We start from the raw sequence: 25,658 nt of genomic DNA, 5'->3' as shown, positions 1-25,658 counted from the left end.
ACAGTGGTGTGTACATGTCTTTTCCCTATTGAGGAATGTGAACGAGCCGCTGAAGCCATTGCATTAATCTGGTGAACGGGAGCCCATGCGCTGCCTGCGGAAGCAATGAACAGGCAACACGCTGGAGCAGAGAGAGAGAGAGAGAGAGAGCTGTCCCCTGCTCATTGCCTGCCAGCAGCAAACAGTTAACACTGCAGACCACGGTCACCCCCTCCTCGCAAGAGATGTCAGCACAGGTGACAACTTTGCACGTTTCATGTGAAATAAAAACCACTCCGAATCACCTTGAGACCTCGTTCAGACTCGTTCTTGAAGGGAGGAGGTTCCCACGCGAGCAGATATTTTGTTTTCCCTTCCTAGATGTTACACAGAGATGTGTATTTGTTTGTCACGGTGAAATTAACGTGCCAGGGGCGGGGGCAGGCTCAGGGACTGACTGAATATTACCTGAAGGTGGCAGCAGCTTCACACCGAGCGCTGCCCACATTACCAAGGTAACTGGCAGCCCACGTTGAGTGCAGGTTTGTGTGTGGTGCTTGGAGCGGGCATTGGCACTTCACTGTCAGTGACCTAGTCAAACACAAACACCCAGCACCAGTCTAGCGGTACGTGCTGTGGCTCAGCAACTGGCACTGAGGGCAAACACTCAGCAAGGCTTTCATTTTCAACCCATGTATGATCGCACTCGTTTCTAAACAGGCTTTGCCTCTCTCCATTACATTTTCATTGCATTTTGTAAGGTGACGTAAAATACCACCTCGTGGGAGAGCAACAAGAATGGGGAGGGTATTTGCAAATGATTCCACAGTTTGGTCTGATGGGCCCCTTTTAAAAGCACAGGGTGAGAGATTCGCAGGCTACCTGAAAGCCACTTGGAGAAGGGGGAAATTCCTTCATATGTCAAAAGGACAGGTGCTTAACCTAAGAAAATATCTCTGCAGTTCGCAAGGGCAGGGAGTGTAACAACAACAGAAATCGCTGGAAAAACTCAGCAAGTCTGTCGGCCTCTGTGGAGAGAGAAAAACAGAGTAAATGTTTTGAATGCAGTGACCTTTCTTCAGAATTCAGCTCTCTATCCAAAGATGTTCCAGACCTGCTGAGCTTCTCCAACGATTTCTGTTTTTGTTTCACGTTTCCAGCATCTTTGTTTTCTTTTGTGTGTGATAATGAGTGAGGCAGTTGGGCCCATTTTAGTTCAGAGATCCGGAAGAGTCTCAGTGGTCCCTCCCCTCTATTGTAGCATCCATGTTATTTTCATTCATGTGAGTGTGGGTTAGCCGTAAGGCCAGCATGTATCGCCGACACACGGTTAATAACTGAGTGGCAATTAACCGCTTGGTGAAGGGGCCCCAAAAGGAATCATGACGAGGAAAGGAGGCGGATATCATTCCCAAACATATATTAGTGCACCAAAAAGGTTTTTACAATAATTCAATAATTTCATGCTCAACATGACTGGCGCCACTTTTATTAATAAACTAAATTCATATTTGCCATCTGCTACGATGGGATTTGAACCCAGATCTCTAGATTGCTAGTCCTTAATGTTTTGAGCATTTTGTTAAATTGCTCTGCTATTTCACTTCACCTTCACATATTTCTTAAGTAATTGTGCACTCCACAGAAGCAAATTCAGACCTTTAATATTGAGCTTGATCGGGTGCTGAGGTCCTTCAGAAGATTTTTATTGCAGGCACATGTTGGTCTACATTGCTTCCTAAATCCAGTTGCTCCAGATTTTACCTTCATGGAAGCAGATTTCACCCGTTGAAATAAATTCCGGAAATCTGCTCCAAAGAGGCTTTTTTACAATTTGAATTTTTCCTCTGGTTTTGAAGTTTAATGAAAAGTAATATCCTGAGTTAACCTCTTGTATACACACAGAGTCAGAAAGTTGTACAGAACAAAAGCAGACCGTCCAGTCTAATTTGTTCATTCCAACCAAATATCCTAAATTGAGTCCCATTTGACAGCATTTGGTCCATATCTCTCTAAACCTTCCTATTCATGTACCCATCCAGATGCGTTTTAGAGTCATAGGGCTATAGAGATATATAGCACGGAAACAGACCCTTCAGTCCAACCCGTCCATGCCGACCAAATATCTCAAACCAATCCAGACCCACCTGCCAGCACCCACCCCATATCCCTCCAAATCCTTCCTATTCATATACCCATCCAAATGCCTTTTAAATGTTGTAATTGTACCAGCCTCCACCACTTCCTCTGGCAGCTCATTCCATACACACACCATCTTCTGCATGAAAAAGATGCCTTTAGGTCCCTGTTATATCTTTCCCCTCTCACTTTAATGCCGTTAGCTTCCCCTACCCCGGGCAAAAGGCCTTAGATATTCACTCTATCTATGCCTCTGATGACTTTATAAACCTCTACAATGTCAGCCCTCAGCCTCCGACACTCCAGGAAAAATAGCCTCAACCTATTCAGCCTTTCCCTGTAGCTCGAATCCTTCAACCACGGCAGCATTCTTGTAAATCTTTTCTGCACCCTTTCAAGTTTAACAAGATCTTTCCTATAGCAGGGAGACTAGGATTTAATGCAGTATTCCAAAGTGGCCTAGCAATGTCCTCTACAGCTGCAACATGACCTCCCAACTCCTATATCCAATACACTAATCAATAAAGACAAGTGTATTAAATGCCTTCTTCACCACCCTGGCCCTGTGATTGCACCTTCAAGGAACTATGAACCTGAATTCCAAGATCCCTTTGTTCAACAACACGAATAAGAGCTAACACATTGTATGCTTTGTGAACAATTATATCAATCTGGGTGGCAACTTTCAGAGAATTGAATTGGATTTGAATTGAATTTATTGTCACATGTACCAAGGCACAGTGAAAAGCTTTGTATGGTGAGCAATACAGGCAGATCATATAGTTAAGTAGCATAGATAACTAAATAATAGGTAAACGGCAGCAAAAACAAAAACACAGGTACGGGTGAATGTTAAGAGTTTGTGAGTCCATTCAGTATTCTAACAACAGTAGGGTAGAAGCTGCTATGAAACCGGCTGGTGTGTGTATTCAGGCTTCTGTACCTTCTCCCTGATGGTAGAGGTTGTAGAAAAACATTGCCAGAGTGGGATGGATCTTTGAGAATGCTGGCGGCCTTTCCTTAGAAAGGATTCTAGAGATGGGAAGTTGGCCTTTGTGATTGTCCGGGCCGAGTTCACCATTTTTTGTAACCATCTCTGATCTTGAATGGTACAGTTGCCATACCAGGTAGTGATACATCCAGACAGAATGCTCTCGATGGCACACCTGTAAAAGTTGGCAAGGGTATTCGCCGTCATGCCAAATTTCCTCAGCTGTGTGAGGAAGAAGAGATGTTGTTGAGCCTTTGTAATCAGTGCGTCCTAGAAAGCTTGTTGTGGATGACCACTCCCAGGACCTTGATACTCTCTACTTGTCCCACCTCTGTGCTGTTAATGCTTAGGGGGCATGAGGAACATCCTGCTGAAAGTCAATAATGGGTTCCTTGGTTTTGCTGGCATTGAGAGCTAGGTCATTCTCAGTGCACCATTTTTCTAGGTCTTCCACCTCTCATCTGTAGTCTGTTTCGTTGCCAACTATGGTGGTGCCATCAGCGAACATGTAAATGGCATTAGTCTGGTATTTGGTGATGCAGTCATGGGTATACAGTGAGTACAGTAAGGGGCTAAGTACGCACTCCTGGGGGGCTCCAGTGTTGAGTGTTAGTGAGGATGAAATATTGTTCCCAATCTTCACTGATTGTGGCTGTGAATCAGGAGACTGAGGATCCAGTTGCAGAGAGTGGGGCTTAGTCCAAGATCACTAAGTTTTAGTAATCAGTCTCAAGAGGATAATAGTGTTCAAGGCTGAACTGTAATCAATGAGTAAGATTCTTACGTAGCTGTTTTTGGTGTCAAGGTGTTCTAGGGAGGAGTGAAGGGCAAGTGATATGGCATCTGATGTGGATCTGTTAGTCCGATAGGCAAATTGGAGTGGGTCAAGAGAAATGGGGAGGTTGGAGTTGATTAACGTGATGACCAGCCTTTCAAAGCACTTCATGACCACCGAAGTTAGGGCCATTGGGCGGTAGTCATTGAGACATGCTGCATGAGCCTTCTTAGGCACAAGGGTGATGTTGGTCCCCTTGAAACAGATGGGGACAGTGGCCTGCTGCAGGGAGTGATTGAAGATGTCCAAGAAGACCTCTGCCAGTTGATCTGTGCATGCTCTGAGTGCACGGCCTGGTACTCAGTCTGTGTACATGGATCTATGTACGTGGACACCAAGATTTGTCTGCTCATCCACACTACCAGGAATCTGACTATTAGCCCAGTACTTTTTATTCCTGTTGCTTCTTCCAAAGTGAATCACCTACATGTTTCTGCATTAAACTCCAGGACCTTACCATTAAGTGTATAAGTCCTGCTCTAATTAGCTTTTCCAAAATGCAGCAGCTCACATTTATCTAAATTAAACACCATCTACCACTTCTCAGCCCATTGGCCCATCTGATTAAGGTTCCATTGTATTCTGAGATAGATTTCTTCACTGTCGACTACAGCATCAATTTTGGTGCCACCTGTAAACTTACTAACTATACCTCCCATGTTCACATCCAAATCAATTATTTAAATGACAAACAGCAGTGGACCCAGCATTGATTCTTGTGATACACTGCTGGTCACAGGGCTCCAATTGGAAAAGCAATCCTCCACCATCACCCTCAGTCGTCTAACGTCAAGCCAATCTTGCATCCAGATGGTTAGCTCTCCCTGGATTCCATGTGACCAACCCTGCTAGCAGGTTTACCACGTGGAACTTTGTTGAATACCTTGCTAAAGTCCATATAGACAATGTCCACCGCTCTGCCTTCATCAATCTTCTTTGTCACCTCTTCAAAAACTCAATCAAGTTAGTGAGACACGATTTCCCAAACACAAAGCCACGTTAACAATCCCTAATTTTTCACATACATGTAGATCCTGCCCCTCAGAATCACCTCCAACAACCTACCCACCACTGACATCAGGCTCACTAGTGTATAGTTTCATGGCTTTTCCTTACCACTTTTCTTAAATAATGGCACCACATTAACCATTATACAGTCTTCTGGCACCACACCCATGACTATCGATGATATAAATATCTCAGCAAGGAACCCAGCAATCACTTCCTTAGCTTCCCACAAAGTTCTGGGATACAACTGATCAGACCCCGGGGATTTATCCAACTTTATGTGTTTTAAGATGTCCGGCACTTCCTCCTCTGTTAAATGGACACTTTTCAAGTTATCACAGTTTATTTCTCCAAGTTCTCTAACTTCTATGTCCTTCTCCATAGTAAACACTGAAGCAAAATTTATCTATAGTATCTCACCCATAGAATCATAGAGTCATAGAGATGTACAGCATGGAAACAGACCCTTCGGTCCAACCCGTTCATGCCGACCAGATATCTCAACCCAATCTAGTCCCACCTGCCAGCACCCGGCCCACATCCCTCCAAACCCTTCCTATTCATATACCCATCCAAATGCCTCCTAAATGTTGCAATTGTACCAACCTCCACCACTTCCTCTGGCAGCTCATTCCATACACGTACCACCCTGTGTGTGAAAAAGTTGCCCCTTAGGTCTCTTTTATATTTTTGCCCTCTCACCCTTAACCTATGCCCTCTAGTTCTGGACTCCCCAACCCCAGGGAAAAGACTTTGCCTGTTTATCCTATCCATTATCCTCATAATTTTGTAAACCTCTATAAGGTCACCCCTCAGCCTCCGACACTCCAGGGAAAACAGCCCCAGCCTGTTCAGCCTCTCCCTGTAGCTCAGATCCTCTAACCCTGGCAACATCCTTGTAAATCTTTTCTGAACCCTTTCAAGTTTCACAACATCTTTCTGATAGGAAGGAGACCAGAATTGCACGCAATATTCCAACAGTGACCTAACCAATGTCCTGTACAGCCGCAACATGACCTCCCAACTCCTGTACTCAATACTCTGAGCAGTAAAGGAAAGCATACCAAACGCCTTCTTCACTATCCTATCTATCTGCAACTCCACTTTCAAGGAGCTATGAACCTGCACTCCAAGGTCTCTTTGTTCAGCAACACTCCCTAGGACCTTACCATTAAGTGTGTAAGTCCTGCTAAGATTTGCTTTCCCAAAATGCAGCACCTCGCATTTATCTGAATTAAACTCCACCTGCCACTTTTCAGTCCATTGGCCCATCTGGTCCAGATCCTGTTGTAATCTGAGGTAACCCTCTTCGCTGTCCACTACCCCTCCAATTTTGGTGTCATCTGCAAACTTACTAACTGTACCTCTTATGCTTGCATCCAAATCATTTATGTAAATGACAAAAAGTAGAGGGCCCAGCACCGATCCTTGTGGCACTCCACTGGTCACAGGCCTCCAGTCTGAAAAACAACCCTCCACCAACACACTCTTTCTTCTATCTTTGAGCCAGTTCTGTATCCAAATGGCTAGTTCTCCCTCTATTCCATGAGATCTAACCTTGCTAATCAATCTCCCAAGGGGAACCTTGTTGAACGCCTTACTGAAGTCCATATAGATCACATCTACTGCTCTGCCCTCATCAATCTTCTTTGTTACTTCTTCAAAAAACTCAATCAAGTTTGTGAGACATGACTTCCCACGCACAAAGCCATGTTGACTATCCCGAATCAGTCCTTGCCTTTCCAAATACATGTACATCCTGTCCCTCAGGATTCCCTCCAACAACTTGTCCACCATCGAGGTCAGGCTCACGGGTCTATAGTTCCCTGGCTTGTCTTTACCGCCCTTCTTAAACAGTGGCACCACATTTGCCAACCTCCAGTCTTCTGGCACCTCACCTGTGACTATCGATGATATGGTTCCACACATAGACAGCCTCGTTGATTTTTAAGGGGCCCTAGTCTCTCCCGAGTTACTCTTTTTCCCCAAATGCATTTGTAGAATCTCTTTGGATTTTCCTTAATCCTCTTTTAACTTATAGTTATATATGCTGTTAAAACATCACCTCAGACATGCCTGTTTCTGAGGTTGTATAGGCCATGTTTCTCTCACCTTTCTGTAAACTGAACTTGTACCAGGGATATGCTTCACTGCAATGACTCCATGGCTTCAATATTTTACCTATTGGTTGATGACCAGAACTGGCTGCAGCATCAATGTACACTTCAACAAACGTACAATAAAGGTTCATCATTACAAACTCTGACCCATTTTCCCTTATCTTGTCTCCGTAGTTTATCTCTTATTAGCCTTCTTGCTCGCTGTTCTGCCTTGATTGAACATATTTTACAAATGGCTTAGTAAACCCTCTTTCAACTTCATGCTTTGTCATTTCAGGACAGTTCCTGAAATACATAGCATATCTATTTGTCTTTCCTGAATAGCATTTTACACATTTATTTTACAATATAATTCACCTGTCATTGCCCACGTAAATTTTGTCCAATTGATTCTATAATTTATGTAATGCCTTATACCATTCCATTACCTGGTATCAGCTCCAAATTTTACTACTTTGCATCTATAATTAGTGAGAATTATATATTTAAGTTCACTATGGTGTGGTCCCGTCAAAGAAATGGTAGTTCAAAGACTGGTGTCTGACAATCCTCTCTGTCAGCAAAATAATGCTTATTTGCATAAATGAGTGAATCACGGAGAAAATCGTGCAATTTATAAGTCAATCATTTTATTTGGTGGCAAAGAGAAAACCAATTACGGTGTGCCAGAAATAACAATCTTTTTAAGCTTTTAAAGAAAGTTAAGGAATCGGTTGATTCGTAGAAATGTTAAGTCTTGACTTTTCAACTGTGCAGTGTACAGTTACTTGAGAAAACACATGAATACTGAAAGAGTACAAGGTAATTTAGTAATATGACCCTGTGAGTACTAGTAAGACTAGCAACGCAGTGACATAAATGCATTTTATTGAGGAATGACAGTGGACTTAATGTGCAAAGAATTGGCAAAATATAACAATAGATCACAGAGCAAGGTAACAAGTCTCAACATTAAGAAGGTATCATAAAGGCCTAGGAGAATATACATAATTTAAAGAAGACCATATGCATAAGATAAGAGTATGACTATGCAGTTACAGCATAAGATTTATTTGTGCAGGTGTGGAGACAATGTTTAAAGATATAAACAAAGAAAAAGCTCTACTGACATGGTGAATTCGGAGCAGTATTACATAATTACAGTGTCTATGAACTGATGGGCCAAAGAATTAACTCAAGAAGGCTTTAGCATGTATGAAGTCACTATTTCTACTCCCCACTGTTTAAATATGATGAGGTAATACAACAGAGAAACATAGTCTACAAGTGGTTCAGCCACTAAGATATAAATTCTGAATATTAAAGTTATTGCTTATCTTTTTGGGACAGAAATGATAGAAACCGGATGTTAGCTGCAGAATTAGTGATCAACATGAGATTAATCATGGTGTCTGTAAGTTTGCCAGATTTATCCTATTATTTGGCCAAAAACACTGTGTGCATAAATGCATAATAGTAAATTGGGATTGCAAAGTAGTACTCAAATAAAGACAATTACTTATCTATCGGATATGTTGTCTGTTTTGCTTATAGAACAAGAATGATCCAGTGTGCTATCAACCATTTCTAAAATACTTTACAATTGAGTATCATCTTTAACCCCTTTAACATATAGATGCATTCATTTAGGAAGATGTACATCATGGTGATACTGTGCAAGCAGAGATTCAGAAGTGGAGCTCTTTTGAGTGGTATGTGAGGACAGGTTGCTTCATTGAGTTTATGTTCCTCCTAAACTTAATGGCTGTGCTTCAAAATGGATGGAGCTTGGCTTGCTTTCTTGCACACAGCCCTATTTTGGAACAGTGCAATACCAGTATTGAAGCGATAGCAAAACAGCTTAGCATGGATACAAAAGTGACAGTGTAACTGCACTCTAAATACAAACTAGACTATGTGGATGTGTTTTTACTATGCGTGTAAATATAGCCTATATTCATTACTTATTAATTGATTGACTGACTGCAAATCTGTCACATTTGAATAAGATTTCAGTTAGAACATAAAGACCGCAAAATATGTCTCCTGTTATTTTTAGTACAAGAGTGCAATATTGCCTCTATACTTGCAGTGGATCATGTAAGTATTGCGAAGTTGACATGGATGGTATTTTGGTGAGGGAGATAGTGCAAATGCACCTGCAAGTTTTCCTCCAAGCCACACACTACCCCTTCTTGGAGTATGTCATTTTTCCTTCATGATCACTGAGTCAAAATCCCAGAATTCCCTTCATAACAAGACCTTGGGAGCCCCTATATCCCAAGAACTTTGGTAACCTAACAAGGAACTTGCCAACACTTTCTCTAGGGAAATTAGGAATGGGTCAGAAATGTTGGCCACACCAGCAATATCCATGTCCCATGAACAAATTAAAAAAAAAATCATTGGTGGTATGTGAAGCACAGTAAGCAGATTGTAGCACCAATCAATAGTATGGGAGGAGGCTATTCAGCTCTTCATTTCCAACTGCCACTGAGACATTAACTGACTCAACCTGTCTACCCCCCCTCTCCTACTCCAACCTCTCACCCTCACAACATACAGCCCTCCACTCCCTCTGCTCCAATCCCGACCTCACCATCAAACCAGCGGATAAAAGGGGTGAGTGATAGTTTGGCACACTGGCCTCTACATCGCTGAAGCCAGGCACCAACTCGAAGACACCTCCTCCTACCGCTCCGTCGACCAGGACCCCACCCCCCATCACCAAACCATCATCTCCCAGACCATACGCAACCACATCACCTCCAGAGATCTCCCACCCATACAGCTTCCAACCTCATAGTCTGGGAACTCCAAACCGCCTGATTCTGCCTCCTTCCCAAGATCCACAAGCCTGACCATCCCAGCCAACCCATTGCCCTGCTCCTGCCCCACTGAACCTATCTCCACCTACTTTGAAACTGTCCTATCCCCTTAGTCCTGGAACTCCCCACATACGTTCGAGACACCACCCACGCCTTCCACCTCCTCCAAGACTTCCATTTCCCGTCTCCTAACGCCTCATCTTCACCATGGACGTCCAATCCCTCTACACCTCCATCCGCCATGACAAGGGTCTCCAAGCCCTCCGTTTCTTCCTCTCCCAATGTCCTCACCAATATCCTTCCACTGACACTCTCATTCGTTTGGCTGAACTGGTCCTCACCCTTAACAATTTCTCCCTTGAATCTTCCCACTTCCTCCAGACCAAAGGGGTAGCCATGGGAACCCGTATGGGCCCCAACTATGCCTGTCTCTTTGTTGGATACGTAGAACAGTCCATCTCCATCGGCATCACTCCCCACCTCTTCCTCCGTTACATTGATGACTGCATCCGCACCACCTCGTGCACCTGCGAGGATGTTGAGCAGTTTATCAACTTCACCAACACATTCCACCCCAACCTTAAATTCACCTGGACCATTTCTGACAACTCCCTCCCCTTCCCGGACCTCTCCATCTCCATCAATGATGACCGACTTCATACTGACATTTTTTTACAAACTCACCTACTCCCACAACTCTTACACCACTTCCCACCCTACCTCCTACAAAAATGCTATCCTATATTCCTAATTCCTCCGCCTCCACCGTATCTGCTCCTAGGAGGACCAGTTCCACCACAGGACACACCAGATGGCCTCCTTCTTTAAAGACCGTAATTTCCCTTCCCATGTGGTTGAAGTTGCCCTCCAATGCATTTCATCCACGTCCTGCACCTCCTCCCTCAAACCCCACCCCTCCAACCGCAACAAGGACAGAATCCCCCGGTCCTCACCTTTCACCCCACCAACCTCTGCATAAACCACATCATGTGCCAACATTTCCGCCACGTCCAAACGGACCCCACCACCAGGACTATATTTCCCTCCCTACCCCATCCGCTTTCGACTAAGACTATTCCCTCTGTGACTACCTGGTCAGGCCCCCCCAACAACCCAGCCTCCCCTTCTGGCACCATCCCCTGCCACTGCAGGAATTGCAAAACCTGCGCCCACACCTTCCACCTCATCTCCATCCAAGGACCCAAAGGAGCCTTCCACATCCATCAAAGTTTCACCTGCGCATCCACCAATGTCATTTATTGTAACCGTTGCTCCTGATGCGGTCTCCTTTACATTGGGAGACTGGACGCCTTCTCGCAGAACACTTTAGGGAATATCTCTGGGACATCCAGACCAAACAACTCCACCACCCGCGGCCGAACATTTCAACTCCCCCTCCCACTCTGCCGAGGACATGCAGGTCCTGGGCCTCCTCCACTATCACTCCCTTACCACCCGAAGCCTGGAGGAAGAACGCCTTATCTTCTGCCTTGGAACACTTCAACCCCAGGGCATCAATGTGGACTTCACCAGTTTCTTCATTTTCCCTCCCCCCACCTTACCCCAGTTCCAACCTGCCAGCTCAGCACCATCCTCATGACCTGTCCTACCTGCCAATCGTCCTTCCCACCTATCTGCTCCACCCTCATCTCTGATCTATCACCTTCATCCTCACCTCCATCCACCTATTGTACTCTTAGCTACCTTATCCCCAGCCCCACCCTCCTCCCATTTATCTCTCCACCTCAGAGGCTCCCTGCCTCATTCCTGATGAAGGGCTTTTGCCTGAAATGTTAATTTTCCTGCTCCTTGGATGCTGCTTGACCGACTGTGCTTTTCCAGCACCACTTTAAACTTGACTTTGATCTCCAGCTTCTGCAGTCCTCACTTTCACCTCACTATGTATTTGTCAGCTGAAAAATGTTTTCCAGCCCAATCCCACCTTCTAGCTCTTTTACCAGTTCTTTTACTAACCACTTTAAACCAAGGCCCCCTCGCTATTAACCTTAGTGCTCATAGCAATTGCCGCTTCCTCTCTTTTCTATGTCCTATGTAATCTTTTCCACCTTAGTTAAATCTCTCCTAAGATATTGACACCATTTATCAATTTTCTGAACACTATTGCAAATGGGAAGGTCCCAAGATGATGAGTTCCAAGACAGCTGACTGCATTTCATTCTGCCTTAACAGAGATTAGCATTGAGGTGGGGTGAGACCATGGCTTTATAAGAATTGCACATTTCCCAATGGTGCAAACAGCCATTAACTGCACAAGTATTGCCTTCTGCATACTGATTGACGACTCTGACTTTCACTATAACTGAAAGGGATACCACTTTGTCCAAGTCCAGCCGACATGTGACAATACTGAGCAAATAATGGAAATGGATCCCAGTACGCTGGAAGCAGCCATGATGCTTTCAGTCTGTGGCATCTGTCTTTCAGCCACTACAATAAACCAGAAGGTGGCTTCTGGGTGACAGGAACAACCCTGTGATAATGAGGCTGATGGCTCAAGTGTACAACTCATGTATATGCAGCATCAATACAATGTTAGCTCGCAAAACATGACATAACAGAAAGTGGCATACTGGAGCAATGCTTCTCCTGATAATCCTGCAGGAGCTCTGCAGTACTTGCCAGGAGACCATACTAGAATTCATAGTGGCCTATTACATGCTGCACCTTTGTACCAGTGTGAAAGCTTAGTTCTATCACATACGTTACAGTGAGCAGCTGAGGGAGCAATGGAGGATGCAAACATGATGGCCTCTTTCTGACTGGGCTCTCTCTGAATGACTCATTGACAGAATAATTATATTATTTGAATGCTCAAATCTACAGCTATGATAGCACAAGCTGACCTTGCATGACATTAGATCAAACTTCGACTGCAGCCCCCAGTGTTTGCTGTTAATGTTTTAAGTTGAAACTTTGTCCTTTGCAATATGGATGGGCCCTCCACAGTATAATATTGAAGTTGGCCACCACTTTGTAATGGTTCTGTGCAAATGTGGCACATGATTCTTCCAGACTCCTTGACAATGACCAACAGGGTTACCAATACAGCAAGCATTCTATTAGGCCAGTGTACTAGCCAGCCTCTGTAAGCTGTCCCATTAGTGCGAATCAGAGCCCTTAACTGCTGGACTCTGTGCAACTGCATCCTGTAGTGACCTTTCATCGCTCCCACCCTTCTCCCTGCCCTGGCATCAGGCTACATACACTGTGTCTCACCATATGCAGACCTTAGCTCTCTGATAATCTTTAAGTTAAATACAATCTGAGTGTCTGAGTTGGTGACTCTAAATGTGGTGACTCTGTATCCTTATTGTCACTATCTTTTCACTTTTGGACATATTGCTGCTCCACTACTGCCTGGTTTAGCTGGCAGTTTGTGGATATCTGAAAGGAAAATATCATGAGGGTAGGTTTGAGGTGAAGGAAAATGAGGAGAAAGCAAAAGGTAAGATTTATACTATCTATAACTCCTGACATTAGCTACCATGGGTATCTGGTTCCATTATCTTTGCAGAGTTTTATCTGGAGCGTTGCATGGTCCTCTGTAGAAAGGTCACATGTTCCACCTCTCCATTTCCTCCTCCTCCAAAGCATCCAGTGAGGTGTCCGAGAAACATGGAGCACATAGAGTCACAGAGTAATAGAGGTATACAGCACAGTAACAGACTTTACCATGTAACTTGTCCATGTCGACCAGATATCCTAGCCTAACCTATTCCCATTTGCCAGCATTTGGCCCACCAGTTGGTCTGGCAGCTCATTCCATACATGCACTACCATCTGTGTGAAAAAGTTGTCCCTTAGGTTCCTTTTATATCTTTCCCCTCTCAACTTAAGCCTTTGGCCTGTAGTTTTGGACTCTCCTACCCTGGGAAAAAGAGACCCTTGGCTATTTACCCTATCCATACATGCCATGATTTTATAAACCTCTATACAGTTACCCTTTTGCTCTGGCGCTCCAGGGAAAACAGCTTCAGCCTCTCTCTATAGCTCAAACAAGCACAACATTCCATAAATCGCATAAAAAATGTCCTGTATGACAACACCATGAAACCCCCAACTCCTGTACCCAACGCACTGACTAATAAAGGCAAGTGTACCAAACGTCATGTCTACCTGTGATTCCACCTTCAAGGAACTATGAACCAGTACTCCAATGTTTCTTTTTTTTTGGCAACACTCCCCAGAATTTACCTAAGTGTATAAGTCTTGCCCTGATTTGCCTTACCAAATGCAACACTTTATATCATTTATGTACTATAGTTGACTATTCTTTCTGTTCAGCTGATTTTCCATATCTTTAAGAGGTGTTAGCTGCGTTTAAGTCATTTGAGAAACTTAGTCCCCAACTCTTGCCTCACCTTCTACTGAGGTATGAGCCACTCATCAGCACATAGAGCACTGACTGCATGCAGTAATCATGCAAATTAGCAAGGAGCACAAAATTGGCACACTACCTCTCTTGAAAGCAACAGATGCAGGTTATTCATTGTGATCTGTGACATTTGTTGAGGCTACTGCATTTTGCCATCCTGGTATATGAGTGGTGGTAGATTTTTCATGCATTTATGTTTAATGGATATCATGTCACGATGTCAGTGGTTTCAAATATCTTGTGGAATCATGTATTTTGTGTGGTAGATTAGATTAGAGGTTATTTCTTTCTTCATCATGATGTATGATACCAAGATTATGAGTCGGTGGGGGAAGAGGGCAAAGAATTTAAATAGTAAACAATTCACGGAATTCTGTTATGGAATTCTTGACAGTTGTCATTGAAAATATGATGAGAGGGTCAAATGGAAATTCATGCTGCTCAGTAACAGTCCAGTAGTCAAACACCAAAAAATACACAGGGATCATAATTATTTCCCTATTTACCATTAATGTTGGGACTCAGGTTCGAGGTGGGTGTTCCTATGTCTGTTTTATACCAGAGTTTGGATTGAGAATTAGATGACAATCAACAGCAGTAACAGCTTGCTGAGGAAGGACAAGAGTAGATAAGAGAGGGTGCAGGAAGCATTACCTCTGTAACAGGGTGTACAGGCAGAGACTCAGCTTGCTTGACCTTTTGAAAGCACTATGCTTCTTGAGGCACAGATTGTCACATCAGGTGGTGTTAGATATTCACGGCTTCCTCGAGGAGTTGGTTCCTGCAACTACAGCTTTCAATATTTTTCTTCCGGATCCTTTCAAGGCACCATCAAAGATGTATCCAGGGCTTCACAGTAAGCAGCATGTAAATGCATAAGGCTGATAGGTTATTTGCCAGGGCTGGCAATTCCATCAACTGTACAAGTGATGACACTAATCAGAGTGAGCGGGTGATAGGTTTTGCGTCAATGGCTGACTTCCTCCAGGTGCAACAGTATGGAGTTGGCAATCTGCGCTTCCTCAGATCAGTCAGGAGCATTCAAAAACCAGAAGGGATCCCATTGCATCAACAGCGAGGTGCTGTGTAACCACAATTAAGGCTTCATGCCAAATTCTGAGGCTCCACCATGTTATGTGGCAGTCAAATCATCCTTACCTTTTCAGCACTTGAGTAGACTTAAGGTGGGAGTTGGTGGAATAGAAAGGATACCTTTTTCCCGGTTTGTGACACCCACTGCCAGCAAACTGGAGTGGTTTAACAAAAGCTACAATGTCAGCCAGATGTGTCATTAAGCAGAGAATTGAGTTGGCCAAATTACCCTTCAGTTGTCTGAATGGATTTGGAGTTGTCCTTTAGTATCAACTCGTGAGAATCTATAGAATGTTCAGACTGCGCTCTCCACAAGTTCCTCAGCATGAAGACTGAAGTTGCAGAAGGAGTAAAATGCCAAGTACACAGCTAGTAACATTCTGTCATTCGTATACCTGGGGAAATGGGTTATAGTTTGACACTGAGGTGAACAATCCATTTCACAGCTTCAGCTGATGCAATGTGAATGGTTACAATATCACCAGGAATGGATCTTTTAGGACAGACGTTCAATAAATAGGTGATAATAAGATCACCCTCACAATTTGAACTCTTCCTTGCAGCTGAAGTGGAATCCAATGAATAGGAGAAATAGACAGCAGAGGATCAAGATGGCACTAACATCACAGCACCAGTCACTCACATTTCTGCCTCAGAAAGCTCTGATAGCTACAAGGTTCAATCAGTTACTACACTGGGCCAATGCAATAATTGCATAGAATGCTCATTCTGTCCAAACTCAATGACAGAAAACAGCCCTGTAACTATCCAGTTAACCATGACACATTTCCTATTGTTCCCATCAATTAATTTGCCAGCAACCGAATACTTGACATGATACAAAACCACCAAGAGCAAGCAACAATAGAAGGTGGTGTGAAGTAATAACATTTATGACATTTATGTGATTCACATAAATAACAGAATCCTACAATATCTTCTCATACACCCACATGCGTATCTTTGTAGAATTAATAAGATTTTCCCACCACCCATGCATTCGAAACCCTGTGGCCTCACAAGGAGAAGAAACAGGTTGCTTAGGCTGTTCAGATGTCCTTGGCAGAGAGTTTCTGGGTGTTGGATGTTATATATTCCAGTAAACCAGTTGGTGAAGCATAAAACTTGAGCCAATCTCTATACACGCATATATATTTATTGATAATAACACATTATGAACATACACCTCCTAAACCAACTACCATAGTTTCAGTCTGTGTCTATTTATATAGATTTAAGTGAATGCTTGCCACCTAGATATAAGTAATATATAACTAACATCGGAATCTGTGAAGGCTGTGCCAAGAGATCTTTTCACCTATCCCTATGCAGGGCAGAATCATTCAATATGAGAAGAGGCAAAGCTGTGGGGTTCCATCTTGGCAGAGAAGCGGGTGGGACTTGGTGTAGGGCTTGAAGGTTGACTGTGCAGTGGATGAGAAGTTAGAGTGCTTTATTTGGGATTCACACATCTAACTGCAGTTTTGTCATCACCCATTTTACAGATCAGCTACACTTCATTTTCATCACCATACTAGAAGGAACTTGCTGGAGATTAATGTGACACTGTGAAGCCAATGTTAAATTATCTATCATCCTATGTAAAGAATAAGGAATAATCCACCAGGAGAACAAACAGCAATTCTCTCACTGGCCCTTGCGTTTTACACTCTCTTCTGCAACAAGGAGTGACTGTAATGGCACTCATCTGATAGGTGCATTTGGTTCATGTAATTGAGAGAGGCACCAAGTTGCATAAGAACCAGATGAAGATGCAAGAATGTGAGCAGAAAGACAGCAAAGCATGCACTTCAAATGAATATGAGGAGCTATGTGCAACTGTTCAAGAAGGAAGTTCACCACTTTCTCAAGGGGAAGTAGGGATTGGTCATAAGTGCTGCCATCCCTAACATCTCCCCCCACCACCCCCCTCTTCCCAGATACTCACATCCTATGAATTAATTTTAAAAATGTTGCTTTGATAAGACAGAGTGACAGAGTGAGGGAGAGTTTGGGGCAATCCTCAAAACAGAGTGCAGGTAAATTTGTATCTGCTTATCTTTCCTGGCCTGGTTCAGCTGTTGACACACTTCCTGCACTGAATCCAGAAGTGTGACATGATGCTATAATGCACATGCTGTTGTTCCTGTTGCTGGGAAAGTGTAACTCTCTCTTCCTCCTCATCAAACATACCAGTGCTCTACTACTTTGGCTGCAACTTTGAACTTCAGTGCAGCTCATTATCATTTTGAATTAACCATTACACTGCTCTTTCAGTAATATTGCAAATCATACTTCTTCTCGAAGTTCCCTCGTTAGATTGACTCTTTAAGTGCTTTAATGAAATGCACAACAGTGAGCATGGTGCAGATTCCTGTGACTCAGATGTCAAACCCATAAGTATATTATGATGTGAAAAGTCTCGTGGCACAGTGATAGCATCCCTATGTCTAGCTTTAAGTCCCATTCGCCCCAGAAGCATGCCATTACATGTCTAAATCAGCTAATTATCTGTATATAATGAGGTGACGTTTTGAAATTGCACAAACCAACACATTGAAACTTCTTTTAAATTGGGCACCAAGAGCTGGCCTTGATGATTTTCTCCATTCCTACAAACTGGATACTTGTTTGAAATGACCAGCTCCTTTGCCTCTAGGCAAGTGCCAAACTAATTGCATTAGTAGCTAAGAGTCCAACTGAATAAATTACATTTGTTTACTCTTTGAAATTAGGTTTAATATAAAGATGATTAATGTTAAAGTTTCAAATTAATTGCACTCTCAAATTATCTTGTAAATTAGGGCATTTCAGTTGAACTTTTAAAGGATGAATGTTTAAATATTCATGGAAGATACCATCTAGGCTTATTTGATACTGGTTGATAAATTTCTGATTCATTAAGCAAAGATGATGTAGAATGGTTTACAGAGTGGGACCTGATAAAAATTATGGGATAATACCATGCTGCATTCCCCAAGTTAATTACTTTAAAATACTGCAACTGAAATTCAACTCTGCAGTATGTAAAACACATTGTTACTGCATTATTTTGTGTTATCAGTCATTTATAGATTTTGGATTAGAAGAGATTCTGCTGCTCCTTTTTAAAAACATTATGCCCAAAATTGTGTGCAAATTGTACCGAGTAGACTAACGTGACTAATACCCTTACCAATATAACAATGATATGAAGATTCACTTAGCTGGACTTATAATTCTGTATTATATAAGAAGGTCTGTTTTATAGTTGGTTCAATCTTCACCTTTATATTCCAACACTATGCTTCATTAACATGTTTACCAATTTTTTAAAAGAATTTCACATTAAAAGGAACTACGAGGTGGTGAAAATGTGTAGACTATTTTGCTACAGATAATGAGCAGAGGAATCCCATTGATGCTTGAACTATGGCCAGTGAGGAAAGGTAGCTTTAAATTCAATTCACACAATTAGCTTTTTTTTATGAAATGCTTTCTTGGGATGTGGGCTTCACTGGCAAGGCCAGCACTTGTAGTCCATTCCTAATTGCCCATGAACTGAGTGGTTTGCTTGGCCAATTCAGAAGCCAGTTAGGATCCATCCAGACTGCTGTGAAACTGGAGTCTTATATGGGCTAGACAGCTAAGGATGGCGCATTTCCTTGCCTAAGTGCCATCAGGAAACCAGATAGGGTTTTGCTACATTTAGCCAGGGTTTTATGGTCACTATTATTGGATAAGATTTTTTAATCCAGTTATCAGCTCCTATGGTTGGAGTTGAAAGTTTAACCCAAAGCATTAGGCTGGGTCAGTACATTATGAGTCCAGTGACCTTACCACTTCCTACCCTCCCCCTCTGTTCACAGTGACTGAAGAACTATGTAGTCACCAAAATGATAAGTTCACCTCATTCAATGAAGATCAATCTGAACTGCAAAACGAGTGAGCTTGGATTCGGTGGGAAGATAAAGAATGTTTAAAATCCCAAACTCAATTTCAATTCAGCCACTTCTAATTTTAAAGAGAACAGATGACCAACCCATTCTCTGGGTTGCTTGTTTAAATCTTTTTTTTTAAAAAGGCTGCTGCTTTCACTTTTGTCTGTATTTTAAAAACAAATCTGTGAGGTATGCAGGGAAGGGTAACCCAAGAAGAAATGGAGACCAAACACCAAATTATCTGATTATCTTCCCCTTCCATCACCTTCCCTGCTGCATTTCTGGAGGGGAGGATTCTGTCTGGAGTAGATTGCAGGATTTTTTAAGAGCCGAGAAATCAACCATCTTCAATGCAAAATACATTGGCAAATGATTTACTTCAATGTGCAAGAAAGCAAAGGAAGATTTTTAAAGTGGGTTTTTAGATTTTCCTTTGAACTACCTTCAGAAGCAAAATCAACCATTTTAGTCTGATTTGCTCAGTACAATATAAATGAGCTGACAGCAAAGATTAGAAAGTGCTGGTTCACAATCCACATGTGAATACTAATCAGGTTCCACATAAGAATACACATAGTAGAAAACTAGGGCACCAGTAGTTTCTTTGGTACCTTTCTTGTCCTTGATAAGTTAAACATTGGCCTCCCACAGATTTATGAATTTCATAAGAAAAGAGTCCAATTCTTGAATGATTCCACCCACCCGAAGAAAGTAAAAGTACCACAGTGCCTTGTAATTAAATAAACATTAAGATATATCCACTCACTATCAGAATATATCTAACAATTACTGCTCAAACTACATCAGCTTCTAAAAGTCACATTTATTGTAGAATTTTGCAATGCAAAATGAAACTATTCAGCCCATTATCTCTTTACTGGTCTCTGAAAGAGCGATACATTTACTTTGATTTGCCAGCTGTCCTTTATCCATAATCTTTTAAGTTTATTTCCAATTATATATGCCTTTCCCTTTGGAAAGCTTTTATCAATTCTGCTTCCAGCAATGATTCTGCTAAGGTATTATTTATGCAAAAAAAATCTCCTAACCTTTTCCATTCTTTTGGGTGATAAGCATAAATTTGCACCCTTCAGCTACTGACTCACCAGCCAGTGAAAATAGCATATCCCTATTTCAAAGTTCTTATAATTTTCAATGCCACTATCAAATCTTTTCTTAACCTTTTTTTTGATATAAAGAGATTACAATTTATTTAGTTGTGAAGAAAAGCTATATCAGACTTAAAACATTAGCTTTGCTTCACTTTCTACAGATGTTGCTAGACCTGCTGAGTTTCTCAGCAATGTTTGTATTTATTTCCAATTTCTCTAGCTTTTTTGAAAGTTATTCTACAGCCCTGGTTACAACCTTCTAAATCTCTTACACTCTGTTTGTATGACATTGATACTCTTCTCAAAGTAGAATACTCAGAACTAGAGGATATTGTAACTGCAAACTAACTAATACGTTTGTACAGCTTTAACATACAGTAGCTGCTTTTGTGTTCAAATCTTTTTATTTAAAGAAAAGAACTCTAGAATTGTACATGCATTCTCTTTCAAAAGTTGGTGTAATAATTTCAAAAGTTTTGTGTAGCTAAATATTTAAGATCTGGATTTTGACTGAGTCAGGCTAACTCAGAATCCCCATAAAAATTATGGACAGGTCCTAATTTTGGATTCCTGACCCCAATTTGATAGTTTCCAATTTTTAGGAATGTCTTTTCAGGTTAAGGATTGGTTTAGGTTTCAACCATATGCCCACCATTGCTAACCTGACCATCTCCATTGCAAAGTTAACATGGGTTTGGAGTGTGCGGGAGTGAGGGGCAGTGAGCTGAAGTGATTTTTCATGTTTTCTGATTTATTTCTAAATTTTGACCACAATGCTGGAACCCCCAGCCCACCTCAGGAACTAGCAGCTGCTCAGGTCCTTCCCTGGTTGTTTAGCCCAATTCCCAATCCAACTCTCTAACAACCCCGGAGCAAAGATTGGGAGTGTAGGTCATCATGTTTAAAGGCAGCATTCAAAAACCTGGGTTTTTCTCACCATTAAGCACCCAACCAGAATTGACAAGGAGGCTTCAAACACCAGACCCTTTAAAGTGTAAACAGCTGAAACTGCAAACACTTGAATCTTATTATCCTTGTGTAAATAAATATTGTGAAATTGACAGCATAGAACTGAGAGCCAGAGTTGCCAAGCAAGCAAAGGGTCAAGCGTTTCAATTGAATAATGGTCATTTGGGCTATCAGCCATGCCTTCATTACTGATGGAAATACCATAGTCTGGTATGAGTGGCATGAGGGGCAGCAGGGGCTGTTGGGGGTGAGGGTTGTGGCATAGCTTGACATTGAGGTGTGATGAGCCATGAAGGAGTTGGCAGACTGAAGGCCATCAAGAGGGAATCATGAGAGTGAGGTGGCAGCCTGGAAGGAGGATGGAGAGAATGTGGGGGTAGGAGCTCAGGAGGAAGAGGAGCGATGAACACTGGAGGGCCATTTTGTTATTATCGTAACTGGGAGGAAGCCTGAGGCTGGCCTGAGCAGCCAGCAGCCTATGTGGGATGTGCTGGATATTTCCCCACATCGGCTGGTCCACAACTCCCCTCACCATTCCCTTCCCTGTCCCTCCTCCCTATCTCCCTCAATGAAAATCGCTTCCTCCTGAGGTGAAAACAATGAGATACCTACCTTGAGGTGGAAATTCCAGACCTCAAGCTCCATTTAATTGAAAGTTCTTTCTTTTTCATCTGGTTGTTACTCTGATTGAGGAATGTTTTATTTTAATCTGTGCTTGTGTGCAGTCATCATGTCATGCGTCTGAAAGCAGGGAACTTCTTCCTTAAGGATTCTGCTGAAAGGTTTCATGTGATCGTCAGTAGCTTAATGCAATTTGAACTCTGGTTTGAGTGAGGAAGTGGTGCAAGTCCCCAACCAATGTCACCCCTGTACCAACTGTCCTCCTCACCCCCACACAGTTTGAAGAAGGAGGACCTACAACAAGGAGGAGAAAAACATTTCAAACAAACTGCTGGAGAAGTTCAGCTGGTCTGGTAGCATCCCCTCTGGGAAGGGGAAGTGGAGAAATTAAGGCGGTCAATGTCACAGTGGTATCTCCCGATGAAGAGATCAAGTGTTGGCAAAAGACCAAAGGGAGGGCCTCAGGTGGAAGGAGAGTATGAATGGTGGGAAGAGGAACTCCTGTCCAGAAATGTGGGCAGGGAGGCAAAGCTGATGGAAAAAGAGTTCAGCACTTGTTATGCCCGAAATCCATTGATGTGGGAGTGTAAAGGGATAAAGCTACTGAGCACAGATCATTCAGCATCAGAGAGGGGAGGGTCAGTGAGTATGGTGAATACATATCAAGAAGTGGGATTCAGTGAAACATGGAGTCAGAGGGCAAAGGAGGAAAGAAGGAGAAAATGTTTCTTATGAAAACATTGAATGAAATGAAGAATGAAATAGATTTGGTGATCGAAACAGCTTTGAAATAGTTTGAAGTTGTGCTGATAGAGAGTGAGATTCTTCAGTCTTCTCTGTTTGTGTTTCAGATGATTAGATTAGATTAGATTACTTACAGTGTGGAAACAGGCCCTTTGACCCAACATGTCCACACCGACCCTCCGAAGAGCAACCCACCCAGACCCATTCCCCTACATTTACCCCTTCACCTAACCCTACGGGCAATTTAGCATGGTCAATTCACCTAAACTGCACTTTTTTTTTGGACTGTGGGAGGAAACTGGAGCACCCGGAGGAAACCCACGCAGACACGGGGAGAATGTGCAAACTCCAACCAGTCCTCTAGCATCCACAGTATTTTGCTTTTATTTAAATACATTTTAAATCTTTGCAAGGTTAGGAAGGACCATGTGTGCTCCTGGCTCTAGTGGCGGAGTTGATTGAATTGCTCTCTGGAGAGCAGGCATGTGATGGTTGGGCAGAATAGTCTCCTTCTAGCCATTGTGACTCCGACTCTGACGTGATTTTATTGGTGGCAGCCATTTGCCTCGGCTGTATTCACAACTGGAATATCTGAACTCAGAAGGCCCAATGCTGTTTTATTTTGGGATTCTACAAATCAGGGGTCTGCTGTTGATTTGGCAGCTTATTTTCTGTTACAAACAGGATGTATTTTCAGGAGTTTCCTTTTGAAACGGAAGCTTTATTTTCTGCACAAAAAGCCTCAGCCTGCATAACCTAATAATAGTTTGTCACAGCTAATAAATGACATTGTCTTATTGGTATCTGTGTTTTGCTGCAATTATTATCCCCTTTGTGTCATGAATTACTCTACTCTGCCTCTGGATGTGTCCTGCAACTAAGCATTTTCCAGGCGGTAATACTAATGGATCTGAAGGGAATAGAGAAAGATTGCTATCCGTGTCTGCTTTTAACCCTGGAGAAGCTCTATCAGTGTAAGGTCAGCTCAGAGCTTCCTAAAGTGATTTGTAGTATTGGCTTTACCATCAGTCCATTTGTAATAACTGTGAAGGACACCTCGTGAATATCGAGTGACCTCAGGAATTGTACTTGTTGCTGGATAACAACGAAATCTTACTTTTCTGTAGGATGTTTACTATGGTAAAATGTTCTAATGCTTCAGTGTTTGCAATATTTGACTGCAAGTCGCAGAAATATTGGCACAGGTGAAAAGATCCTGGTTAAAGAAGGTAGGTGTAGACTTTAAATTAGGTGAGAGGGTCAGAGAGGTGCAGTCGTCCACGGAATTTCAGAGCTGAGGACCTTGCAGCTGAAAGCACAGGTGTTGATAGCAGAATGGTTAAAATCAGAAATGCACAGAAGATCAGAATTTAAGAGCACAGTGATCTCTTAGGGTGATAGGGTGACAGGAGGAGCAGGGTCATGGATGGATTTAAAATAAGGATAACAATTTTAAAAGCCAAGATATTCGAACAAGCACAAGAGTGAGAGGTGAACCCGACAATCTGAATTCCAACATGAGCAGCAGAATTTGTGTGAGCTGAAAGCTATGGAGAATGAAAAGTCAAGGTCCATTTATGATATCACTGAACTGTAACACATTTGCTTTTTGAATTTGCCGCTCTTTGAAGAATATATTTCTTATAGTGGATTTATCCAAGTGGGGAAATGATAGTGCAGATTGTGATGTGCTATTATGTCCATCTGCTAGTGGCTTGGGTTACTTTTGAGCTGTGTAGAAAAAACAGAGCTTGGATTTGTGTGTTTGTACCTTTATGTATTTGTGTATTGTCAACAATATGGACTTGGCTCAGGCAGCCGAATGACCTATTTCTGCTCCTAATTGCTACATTTGTATGTTGTTGAGTGCAAATGTGATATTACTAACAGTAATGGCACTTATCATGAGTTTCTTTTGCTTCAATTTTCATATTTTAATTTCTGGATTCATTTTATCATTCTTTCTTCAAACACTACACTTAATTTCCACTCGAGAAACTCACATTGGTATTTATCTTGCACTCTTGTGTGAAATGTTTACTTTTTAAAAAAGATACAAAGCATATTGACTTGGCCCACTTGTTCTCCGAGAGATTTACTGTTCCTTCATGGCACACATTGTAATGTACATAAACCTCCCATTTTTACTTCTAATTACATACTTGATCCATTCTCACAAACATTGTGTCAGTACCGTGAATTTTACATAAATCTACAACTTTCCCTGATATGCTTGTATACCTTATATTGCAATTTGGAAATAATACCTGTTCTACAGTTTTGAGCTTCATTTGAATATATGCACTTTTTAAAATTCATATGCTGCCAGATTCTTTGACAAGAGGAGTTGCAGCTGACATGATTGATGGCAAACATCCAGAATGGGACCTTTTCACATGCTTTGAGGTCATATTTGTCTAGTAACAATGATTTCACGCTCTCTATGACGTTTTGATCAAACCTATTTTCCATCAGTGTTTTTCTTAGTTTCTTTTTCAGATTATAGGTAGATTCTTGGACTTCTCAAAATTACTGGGGTCAAGTTCCTCAGAAATGTCTTTGCAAAAATGGAAAGGTCATGCCAACTGTGTTGCAATTCAATGTTTCTTGTCATCAGCTAAAATTCACACTTCTTGCAAGTCATCCCTTATTTGTCTTAATTATACAAGAAATTAAAACACACTTTATGGCTCCTCAGACCTCTAGGTAGCACAAAAAGTTCACAAAAGAGCAACAATGTGTGTTTTTAAAGATTCGGAGATGCCGGTGTTGGACTGGGGTGTACAAAGTTAAAAATCACACAACACCAGGTTATAGTCCAACAGGTTTAATTGGAAGCACACTAGCTTTCGGAGCTACGCTCCTTCATCAGGTGATTGTGGAGGGCTCGATTGTAACACAGAATTTATAGCAAAAATTTGCAGT

General features: G+C 42.2%; 1 protein-coding gene across 2 annotated transcripts in view; it reads left to right on the top strand.

Moving 5' to 3' along the window:
- The window catches only part of gabbr2 (gamma-aminobutyric acid (GABA) B receptor, 2), a 1,039,525-nt gene that overhangs the window by 1,785 nt on the left and 1,012,082 nt on the right, over nt 1-25,658 (top strand). The window lies entirely within an intron of this gene.

This window comes from Chiloscyllium plagiosum, unplaced genomic scaffold (assembly GCF_037043375.1).
Source record: "Chiloscyllium plagiosum isolate Xiang-an unplaced genomic scaffold, Cpla_swu_hap1 HiC_scaffold_5, whole genome shotgun sequence".
NCBI lineage: Eukaryota > Metazoa > Chordata > Chondrichthyes > Orectolobiformes > Hemiscylliidae > Chiloscyllium > Chiloscyllium plagiosum.
The sequence above is the reverse complement of the archived record's forward strand: the minus strand, read 5'-3'. Positions and strand labels throughout refer to the sequence as shown.